Source organism: Salmo trutta, chromosome 1, assembly GCF_901001165.1.
Source record: "Salmo trutta chromosome 1, fSalTru1.1, whole genome shotgun sequence".
In the NCBI taxonomy this organism is placed as follows: domain Eukaryota; kingdom Metazoa; phylum Chordata; class Actinopteri; order Salmoniformes; family Salmonidae; genus Salmo; species Salmo trutta.
In genome coordinates, this window is record NC_042957.1 from 44,655,847 (window position 1) to 44,666,549 (window position 10,703).

The window sequence follows — 10,703 nt, forward strand, 5'->3', positions numbered from 1 at the left end:
AGAGAGATGGAATATGAGAGACAGAGAGGTGGAAAATGAGAGACAGAGAGATGGAATATGAAAGACAGAGAGATGGAATATGAAAGACAGAGAGATGGAATATGAGAGAGAGAGATGGAATATGAGAGACAGAGATATGGAATATGAGAGACAGAGAGATGGAATATGAGAGACAGAGAGATGGAATATGAGAGACAGAGGGATGGAATATGAGAGACAGAGATATGGAATATGAGAGACAGAGAGATGGAATATGAAAGACAGAGAGATGGAATATGAGAGAGAGAGATGGAATATGAGAGACAGAGATATGGAATAGGAGAGACAGAGATATGGAATATGAGAAAGAGATGGAATATGAGAGACAGAGAGATGGAATATGAGAGACAGAGAGATGGAATATGAGAGACAGAGAGATGGAATATGAGAGACAGAGAGGTGGAATATGAGAGACAGAGAGATGGAATATGAGAGACAGAGAGATGGAATATGAGAGACAGAGAGATGGAATATGAGAGAGAGATGGAATATGAGAGACAGAGAGATGGAATATGAGAGACAGAGAGATGGAATATGAGAGACAGAGAGATGGAATATGAGAGACAGAGAGGTGGAATATGAGAGAGAGAGAGATGGAATATGAGAGACAGAGAGATGGAATATGAGAGACAGAGAGATGGAATATGAGCGACAGAGAGATGGAATATGAGAGAGAGATGGAATATGAGAGACAGAGAGATGGAATATGAGAGACAGAGAGATAGAATATGAGAGACAGAGAGATGGAATATGAGCGACAGAGAGATGGAATATGAGAGACAGAGAGATGGAATATGAGAGACAGAGAGATGGAATATGAGAGACAGAGAGATGGAATATGAGAGAGAGATGGAATATGAGAGAGAGATGGAATATGAGAGAGAGATGGAATATGAGAGAGAGATGGAATATGAGAGACAGAGAGATGGAATATGAGAGACAGAGAGATGGAATATGAGAGACAGAGAGATGGAATATGAGAGACAGAGAGATGGAATATGAGAGACAGAGAGATGGAATATGAGAGAGAGAGAGATGGAATATGAGAGACAGAGAGATGGAATATGAGAGACAGAGAGATGGAATATGAGAGAGAGATGGAATATGAGAGACAGAGAGATGGAATATGAGAGACAGAGATATGGAATATGAGAGACAGAGAGATGGAATATGAAAGACAGAGAGATGGAATATGAGAGAGAGAGATGGAATATGAGAGACAGAGATATGGAATATGAGAGACAGAGAGATGGAATATGAGAGACAGAGAGATGGAATATGAGAGACAGAGAGATGGAATATGAGAGACAGAGAGGTGGAATATGAGAGACAGAGAGATGGAATATGAGAGACAGAGAGATGGAATATGAGAGACAGAGAGATGGAATATGAGAGAGAGATGGAATATGAGAGACAGAGAGATGGAATATGAGAGACAGAGAGATGGAATATGAGAGACAGAGAGATGGAATATGAGAGACAGAGAGGTGGAATATGAGAGAGAGAGAGATGGAATATGAGAGACAGAGAGATGGAATATGAGCGACAGAAAGATGGAATATGAGAGAGAGATGGAATATGAGAGAGAGATGGAATATGAGAGACAGAGAGATGGAATATGAGAGACAGAGATATGGAATATGAGAGACAGAGAGATGGAATATGAAAGACAGAGAGATGGAATATGAGAGAGAGAGATGGAATATGAGAGACAGAGAGATGGAATATGAGAGACAGAGAGATGGAATATGAGAGACAGAGAGATGGAATATGAGAGACAGAGAGATGGAATATGAGAGACAGAGAGGTGGAATATGAGAGACAGAGAGATGGAATATGAAAGACAGAGAGATGGAATATGAAAGACAGAGAGATGGAATATGAGAGAGAGAGATGGAATATGAGAGACAGAGATATGGAATATGAGAGACAGAGAGATGGAATATGAGAGACAGAGAGATGGAATATGAGAGACAGAGGGATGGAATATGAGAGACAGAGATATGGAATATGAGAGACAGAGAGATGGAATATGAAAGACAGAGAGATGGAATATGAGAGAGAGAGATGGAATATGAGAGACAGAGATATGGAATAGGAGAGACAGAGATATGGAATATGAGAGACAGAGAGATGGAATATGAGAGACAGAGAGATGGAATATAAGAGACAGAGAGATGGAATATGAGAGAGAGATGGAATATGAGAGACAGAGAGATGGAATATGAGAGACAGAGAGATGGAATATGAGAGACAGAGAGATGGAATATGAGAGACAGAGAGGTGGAATATGAGAGACAGAGAGATGGAATATGAGAAACAGAGAGATGGAATATGAGAGACAGAGAGATGGAATATGAGAGAGAGATGGAATATGAGAGACAGAGAGATGGAATATGAGAGACAGAGAGATGGAATATGAGAGACAGAGAGATGGAATATGAGAGACAGAGAGGTGGAATATGAGAGAGAGAGAGATGGAATATGAGAGACAGAGAGATGGAATATGAGAGACAGAGAGATGGAATATGAGCGACAGAGAGATGGAATATGAGAGAGAGATGGAATATGAGAGACAGAGAGATGGAATATGAGAGACAGAGAGATGGAATATGAGAGACAGAGAGATGGAATATGAGCGACAGAGAGATGGAATATGAGAGACAGAGAGATGGAATATGAGAGACAGAGAGATGGAATATGAGAGACAGAGAGATGGAATATGAGAGACAGAGAGATGGAATATGAGAGAGAGATGGAATATGAGAGACAGAGAGATGGAATATGAGAGACAGAGAGATGGAATATGAGAGACAGAGAGATGGAATATGAGAGACAGAGAGATGGAATATGAGAGACAGAGAGATGGAATATGAGAGACAGAGAGGTGGAATATGAGAGACAGAGAGATGGAATATGAGAGACAGAGAGATGGAATATGAGCGACAGAGAGATGGAATATGAGAGACAGAGAGATGGAATATGAGAGACAGAGAGATGGAATATGAGAGAGAGAGAGATATGGAATATGAGCGACAGAGAAATGGAATATGAGAGACAGAGAGATGGAATATGAGAGAGAGAGAGATATGGAATACGAGAGAGAGATGGAATATGAGTGACAGAGAGATGGAATATGAGAGACAGAGAGTTGGAATATGAGAGAGAGAGATATGGAATATGAGCGACAGAGATATGGAATATGAGCGACAGAGAGATGGAATATGAGAGACAGAGAGGTGGAATATGAGAGACAGAGAGATGGAATATGAGAGACAGAGAGATGGAATATGAGAGACAGAGAGATGGAATATGAGCGACAGAGAGGTGGAATATGAGAGACAGAGAGATGGAATATGAGAGACAGAGAGATGGAATATGAGTGACAGAGAGGTGGAATATGAGAGAGAGAGATGGAATATGAGAGACAGAGAGATGGAATATGAGAGACAGAGAGATGGAATATGAGAGACAGAGAGGTGGAATATGAGAGACAGAGAGATGGAATATGAGAGACAGAGAGATGGAATATGAGACAGAGAGATGGAATATGAGAGACAGAGAGATGGAATATGAGAGACAGAGATATGGAATATGAGAGACAGAGAGATGGAATATGAGAGACAGAGAGATGGAATATGAGAGACAGAGAGATGGAATATGAGAGACAGAGAGATGGATATAGAGACTATTAGAGGGAGAAACAATAAAGGAGGGAGAGCGAGAAAGGAGGAAAGTAAGAAACCATAGAAAGGCAGGTGAGACACAATGAGGAAATTGAGAGAGGAGAAAGTAAGGGCCATTAAAAACACAATTTTGGCTCTGCGGTAATGTCAGGCAGAGGCTTCAGCTGTTGTTGATGTTGTGTGTCTTTGTTTTGGGCTTTTCATTCAAACCAAATCATGTGGCATGGTGTTCTCATCCTCTGGTGTAAAATACCTTCAAGGATCAAATGTTGATTCAGATTTGAGCTATTGATTCTTAACGGCGCTTCATTGACACATTTTAGAATGCGTTCATGTGCTTGTCATGGCTTGTCATTTTAATCACATGCACGTTTTAAAGCTATTGACAACACATTAGCATATTGCCTTTAGGGCTTTCACAACCACACGATAAATGCATTCACTCACATGATGCACTTAAGAATGTCTTACGGGCGATATCAGTAAGAAGGGCACCTCTTAATGTAGGAGACTCACATAGAGAACCTGAATAATGTTGGTCCTTTACTACATGTCCCATGAGGCTATGCAACAAGGTATGATATTAGAATGGCTGGCAGGCTGAGAGAACTTTCAAGAAGAAGAAAGTTGGGGTTTTCCTTAGACCAGCATGCTCTATAAGTATGGTCCATGATGGAGCCCTGCCCAAGGTGGACACAGAAAAGCTTGTTTGCTGTGGTATCCTCTGCTGGATAGGTTGTGTGGATGCGGTGGGTAGGGGGATGCAGAGGGGAGGAGGAGGGGAGGGAGGGGAGGACTTATGGTACATAGGGGAGGCAGAGGGGGGACAGAGGGGAAAATGGGAATGCTCCATGGCTGGTCAGTGGAGATGACCGAAGGAGGGGTCAGGGGAGCAGGGCTGCCAGGCAAGACAAATGTCCTACCGCAATGAGAGGAATGGACCGATGGTTTCATCTCAGCTGAAGATAAACAACAACCACTGGGCCGAGAGAGAAAGGGGGCTTCTGTGTGTGTGGATGTGTGTGTGAGAGGGAGGAGAGATAGATCGGTATCGAGAAAGAAAGAGAGAGGTGGGTGTATTGGGAATCCCATGTGTACTCCATCAACAACACAGTGGCTCATATTCAAAAGAGACAAATTCACAGATTTTTGGGGGGATGAGTATGTTTTTGGGTTCAAAAACCTTACTTCCTCAACAAACACCCCTTTCATTTGATAATTAGTTCAGCTCAACAAAGACGGCTCAAGAGGAGGAAATGTGTTACACATTTTCATTGACTTCACTCATTCTGTCTATTTTCTCTTTTCTCTCCCTGTCCCTCACCCTTCCAGCCCCAGTATCTGTAGAAAGAGGGGAAAACCGAGAGAAAAGGAGGATGCCGGAGGACCCCATTTCCTCCCACCGGTGTAATTTACGGTCTTCCAGCAAAGAGGCAATTAACACAAACCCAATCAGAAAGAATCCAGAGACAGAGTGGGAAAAAGAAAAGGAGGGAAGGGTCACAAAAGAGAGGGAAGAGGGGAGAGTCGGCTACAGAGAGAGGAGTGAGAGAGGAACGAGAGCAGCTGGACTGGCCCAAGCGTGTTTTAAAAGGGGGTGGAAAAGGAGGGGATGAGGGCAGGGCACTGCCCCGGGGTATGGGGGGGAGGGGTCTTGACCCCCATCAATCTCACTCAGGGCTCACTTAAAGACACCAGAGGGGCCCGGGTCCAGGGGTGAGGGAGGGGGCCCCTTGCCACCGAGAGGCGCGGAAGAAACCCCCCTATTGTGCGTGCCCCTGGGGAGGGATGGGACCCCCTCAAACACCCTCCACTCCCCCATAGTCCTGCCACGCTGACCCTCTCTAGCCTCCAGCTGACTACAAGAATCTGTCAGTGTGAGTGTATCGTTCTGTAAATTACTCTACCTCTCTCTCTCTCTTTCTCTCTGTTTGGTCTCCTCCTGTGCTTGGCTGATGTTAGAATCCCTGCTGGCTTCTTGCTCGTCTTCCACGACAATCTCCTATGGGCCTGCAGCAATCCTACTCTCCACACACACGCACACACACACTGGGAAGGAGACCAATCAGACAGAGAGAGGTGGAGTGATGCATAGAACGAAAGAGTGAGAGGGTGGGGAGAAAAAGAGGAGGGAAGACAGAAAGAGGATGGGGAGAGAGGAGAGGTAGAAGGAGATAAAGATGCAGAGTGAAAGTGACAAAAACAGAGGGAGTGAGAGGAGAAACGTACACGGGACGGATAAGGAGGAAATGAGACGGGACCAGGGCAATGGAGGAACAGAGGCTATAGGTCAAAGGGAAAAACAGAGAAAACCACTGACGTAGACTCACTGGTGGAAAAGAGGGAAAGGAAAGAGAGATGCATCTTAAGACAGGAAGAGAGGCAGATGACTGGAGAAAAGGAGGGTGAACAGAGCAGCAAAGTCCCTTCAGACATTAGGAAACACTTCCCACAAACCCTTATGCTTCCCCAATATCATCACATACCAGGTCATGAGCAGTCCTGTGTGGCTTAGTTGGTAGAACTTGGCGCTTGCAATGCCGAGGGCCGTGGGTTTGATTCCTGCTGGGGCCACCCATACGTATGACTAAGTTCCTTTGGATAAAAGAGAACCCTTTTTTCCCCTAAGAGTGTATGTAACAGTGTGGTTAGCGTTCATATCGTAGCATAGCATGCAAAGCGATTGTATAATTTCACCTTTACCAGGCCGCGACTCAACATTGGCTCGAGAGCTTTGTGTTTCGCTGTAGTCTGTCTTCACTGGATGTGTGTGACCAACTCCCAGAGAGGGAGAAGAAGTGTGTGTGACTGTGTGTGTGTGTGTGTGTGTGTGTGGGTGGGTGGATGGATGGTTGAGAGTGTTGTAATGAGACAGGGGTGTTAATTAATTTGGGGTAATTGATTATTACCATGTAGCTATTAAAACGGCGGTGTGTGACTCACTTGAACAACAACAGTAGTCTACTTCTAGCCGCTCAGTCTGGCTTTCAACTTACTCTTCAAAGTTGTAATAGTAGAACGCACAAAGCGCAGTTTGGAAACTGGGTAGTGCATCATCAGTTTTCCTCGTCATGTCAGTCATCACATACATTAGAGAGCTATTTATAACTTGTCGGAAATGTCCAGATCAACTAGCCCACGTCAGCTAACGTTTTTTTGCTATGTTTTTTAGACTATAGATAGTGTTGTAATGTTTGAGTCACTCATATATCACATGAATACACATCAGACATGAGCTTTTCTCTGCACCCCATCACAAAGTGTGTAGAATTTGCAGAAAATAAGCTATAAACCTGCAAAACGTTGGAATCCCTGATGAATAGCATCTTTCATTAGGATCTTGATAGAAGATGAGAGCTGTGGTTGAGAGATTCGATGTCGTGGCTCTCGGAAGGTGGTTGGAACGGGTGGTGTTGCTTTGAAGTGTCTGTCTTTCATCCTCAAGCAGCATAGTGGAAGGAAAATAAAAGAACACATTAAAACTGTGTTTTTTTGTAGTAGGTTTTCTGAGGAACTGTGCTTAGTGTAGCCTAACTGCGAGCAAAGGTTTTTTCTTCCACTAACATATTATCAGCAACATAAACTCAGCAAAAAAAAGAAACTGTCTTTCAACGATAATTCGTAAAAATCCAAATAACTTCACAGATCTTTATTGTAAAGAGGTTAAACACACAGCTTCCCATGCTTGTTCAATGAACCATAAACAATTAATGAACATGCACCTGTGGAACCGTCGTTAAGACACTAACAGCTTACAGACGGTAGGCAATTAAGGTCACAGTTATGAAAACTTAGGACACTAAAGAGGCCTTTCTACTGACTCTGAAAAACATCAAAAGAAAGATGCCCAGGGTCCCTGCTCATCTGCGTGAATGTGCCTTAGGCATGCTGCAAGGAGGCATGAGGACTGCAGTTGTGGCCAGGGCAATAAATTGCAATGTCCGTACTGTGAGATGCTTAAGACAGCACTTCAGGGAGACAGGACGGACAGCTGATCGTCCTTGCAGTGTCAGACCACGTGTAACAACACCTGCACAGGATTGGTACATCTGAACATCACTCCTTCGGGACAGGTACAGGATGGCAACAACAACTGCCCGAGTTACACCAGGAATGCACAATCCCTCCATCAGTGCTCAGACAGTCCGCAATAGGCGGAGAGAGGCTGGACTGAGGGCTTGTAGGCGTGTTGTAAGGCAGGTCCTCACCAGACATCACCGGCAACAACGTTGCCTATGGGCACAAACCCACCATCGCTGGACCAAACAGGACTGGCAAAAAAGTGCTCTTCACTGACGAGTCGCGGTTTTGTCTCACCAGGGCTGATGGTCAGATTCACGTTTATCTTTGAAGGAAAGAGCTTACACCGAGGCCTGTACTCTGGAGCAGGATCGATTTGGAGGTGGAGGGTCTGTCATGGTCTGGGCGGTGTGTCACAGCATCATCGGACTGAGCTTGTTGTCATTGCAGGCAATCTCAACGCTGTGCGTTACAGGGAAGACATCCTCCTCCCTCATGTGGTACCCTTCCTGCAGGCTCATCCTGACATGACCCTCCAGCATGACAATGCCACCAGCCATACTGCTCGTCCTGTGCGTGATTTCCTGCAAGACAGAAATGTCAGTGTTCTGCCATGGCCAGCGAAGTGCTCGGATCTCAATCCCATTGAGCATGTCTGGGACCTGTTGGATCGGAGGGTGAGGACTAGGGCCATTCCCCTCAGAAATGTCCGGGAACTTGTAGGTGCCTAGGTGGAAGAGTGGGGTAACATCTCACAGCAAGAACTGACAAATCTGGTGCAGTCCATGAGGAGGAGATGCACTGCAGTAATTAATGCAGCTGGTGGCCACACCAGATACTGACTGTTACTTTTGATTTTGACCCCCCCCCCCTTTGTTCAGGGACACATTATTCCATTTCTGTTAGTCACATGTCTGTGGAACTTGTTCAGTTTATGTCTCAGTTGTTGAATCTTGTTATGTTCATACAAATATTTACACATGTTAAGTTTGCTGAGTTTATCTCTAGATTAAATAAACATGAAGCATTTTAAACATGACTGGTCATATCCAATGCTATGAGTTTCTGGTTCACTCAACTGAGGTATCAAATTATACCAGTTCTGAGACCCCACACTCACTTAAAGAGAAATAGAGACAGACATGGGAAAAGAAAAGGTCAAAAAGAGGGGAGAAACGTGTGCATGGGTGGCAGGGAAACAGGAGGAGGACAAGGGGGCTAAAACACAAAAATCAATTTCTCCAACTAAACCAGATGACCCTAAACACTCTACAGTCCAGTAATGGCGGGGCCCTCCCATGCTAAATCTGATTTTCTAAGCAGAACCAACTCAATTTGTGGATCCATTTGGCCCACTGGGCAGGGGGGGGAGGAAGGAACTGGGCTGCGCCACAGGATCAGGACTCCCCTCAGCCACCGAGGCTCCTTTTGCATATGTTCCAGTTCCCAAACCTAATCACAGTGACTCAGATGGCCCTGGGAGAGCCCCTCCTCTCTCCTCATCTCTCCCCTTTGACAGCTTTGATCAGGAAGGGGGGTCCAAATTAAGTAACGCTAACGGACAAGACACGACTGACCACTCGGAGTCAGTGCAGTAGGGGTGATGTAATCTTTCACATGCTGAAAGGTGTTGGTTTTCAAGATAGATAACTGAGGAAAGCACTGAAGAACTTGTGGAAAATATGAGAATGAAGGAGAAAGGGGTTATCTCCCAGTCTCCTTTGTATTGAGTGTTATCCAGAGGGATTCACCTAGCCTTGAAGTCTGTCTTTCATTTCTGTGCTGCTACCTGACTCGTGAGACGAGGGTTCACCAGGAAGTCCTGCCCCGTAATACCATAGTGACAGGGACAATGTGCATACAGTACAACCTCCTGAGACATTTCCGCAGAAATCTACTGTCATAACTAAGGCTCTGGGTATTTCCTGATCACGTGACATGACCAGAACCGTAAAGTCACAGACGGTTTCCTTGTCTGGTCTGATCATGTGACCAGGAGATACTCCTGCCCCTTAGTCATAACATATCCCTACACAACACTATGCTGACATGACTATTGTCACAAGACGACATTCACTGAGTGTACAAAACATTATGAGCAAGAATCGGCGCGGCGGGAGGCTGATCAAGAGACAAAGCGTGGTTAACGCTTAACAAACGTTCTCTAAACATTAGCCTTCAACGTGTCCATCAACGGTAGGCCTGTGGACTTAAATCACAGCAGGTAGCCACAGACTCACTCATGCTACACTCAGAGAAGCACAGGCAGCCAGGCACACACATAGAACTACGATCACAGACACATATGCCCAGCAGAATGAAACAAATAGACTCACATTTCTTTGATTCACAATCACACACTAGATAGAAATAAAAGAAAGAGACAAGCAAATGATTAGATACATCTATGTTGGATTGTGTTATGTCTATAAGCATGACTTCTTTCATTCATATGCAATGTATGTGTTCGTGTGTGTGTGTGTGTGTGTTCGTGTGTGTGTGTGTGTGTGTGTGTGTGTGTGTGTGTGTGTGTGTGTGTGTGTGTGTGTGTGTGTGTGTGTGTGTGTGTGTGTGTGTGTGTGTGTGCGTGCGTGCGTGCGTGTTTCTATTTGTGTGTGTCGTGTGAGTGTCTAGGCCTCAGCAGTGGTCACTGATCCCATGTGAATGTGTGTTTATATATATACTGAGTGTACAAAACCTTAAGAACACTTGTTCTCTCCATGCCATACACTGACCAGGTGAATCCAGGTGAAAGTTATGATCCCTTATTGATGTCACTTGTTAAACACACTTCAATCAGTGTAGATGAAAGGGAGGCGACAGGTTAAAGAAGTATTTTTAAGCCTTGAGACAATTGAGACATGGATTGTGTGTGTGCCATTCAGATGGTGAATGGGCAAGACAAAATATTTTTAAGTGCCTTTGAACAGGGTATGGTAGTAGGTGCCAGGTGCAGCG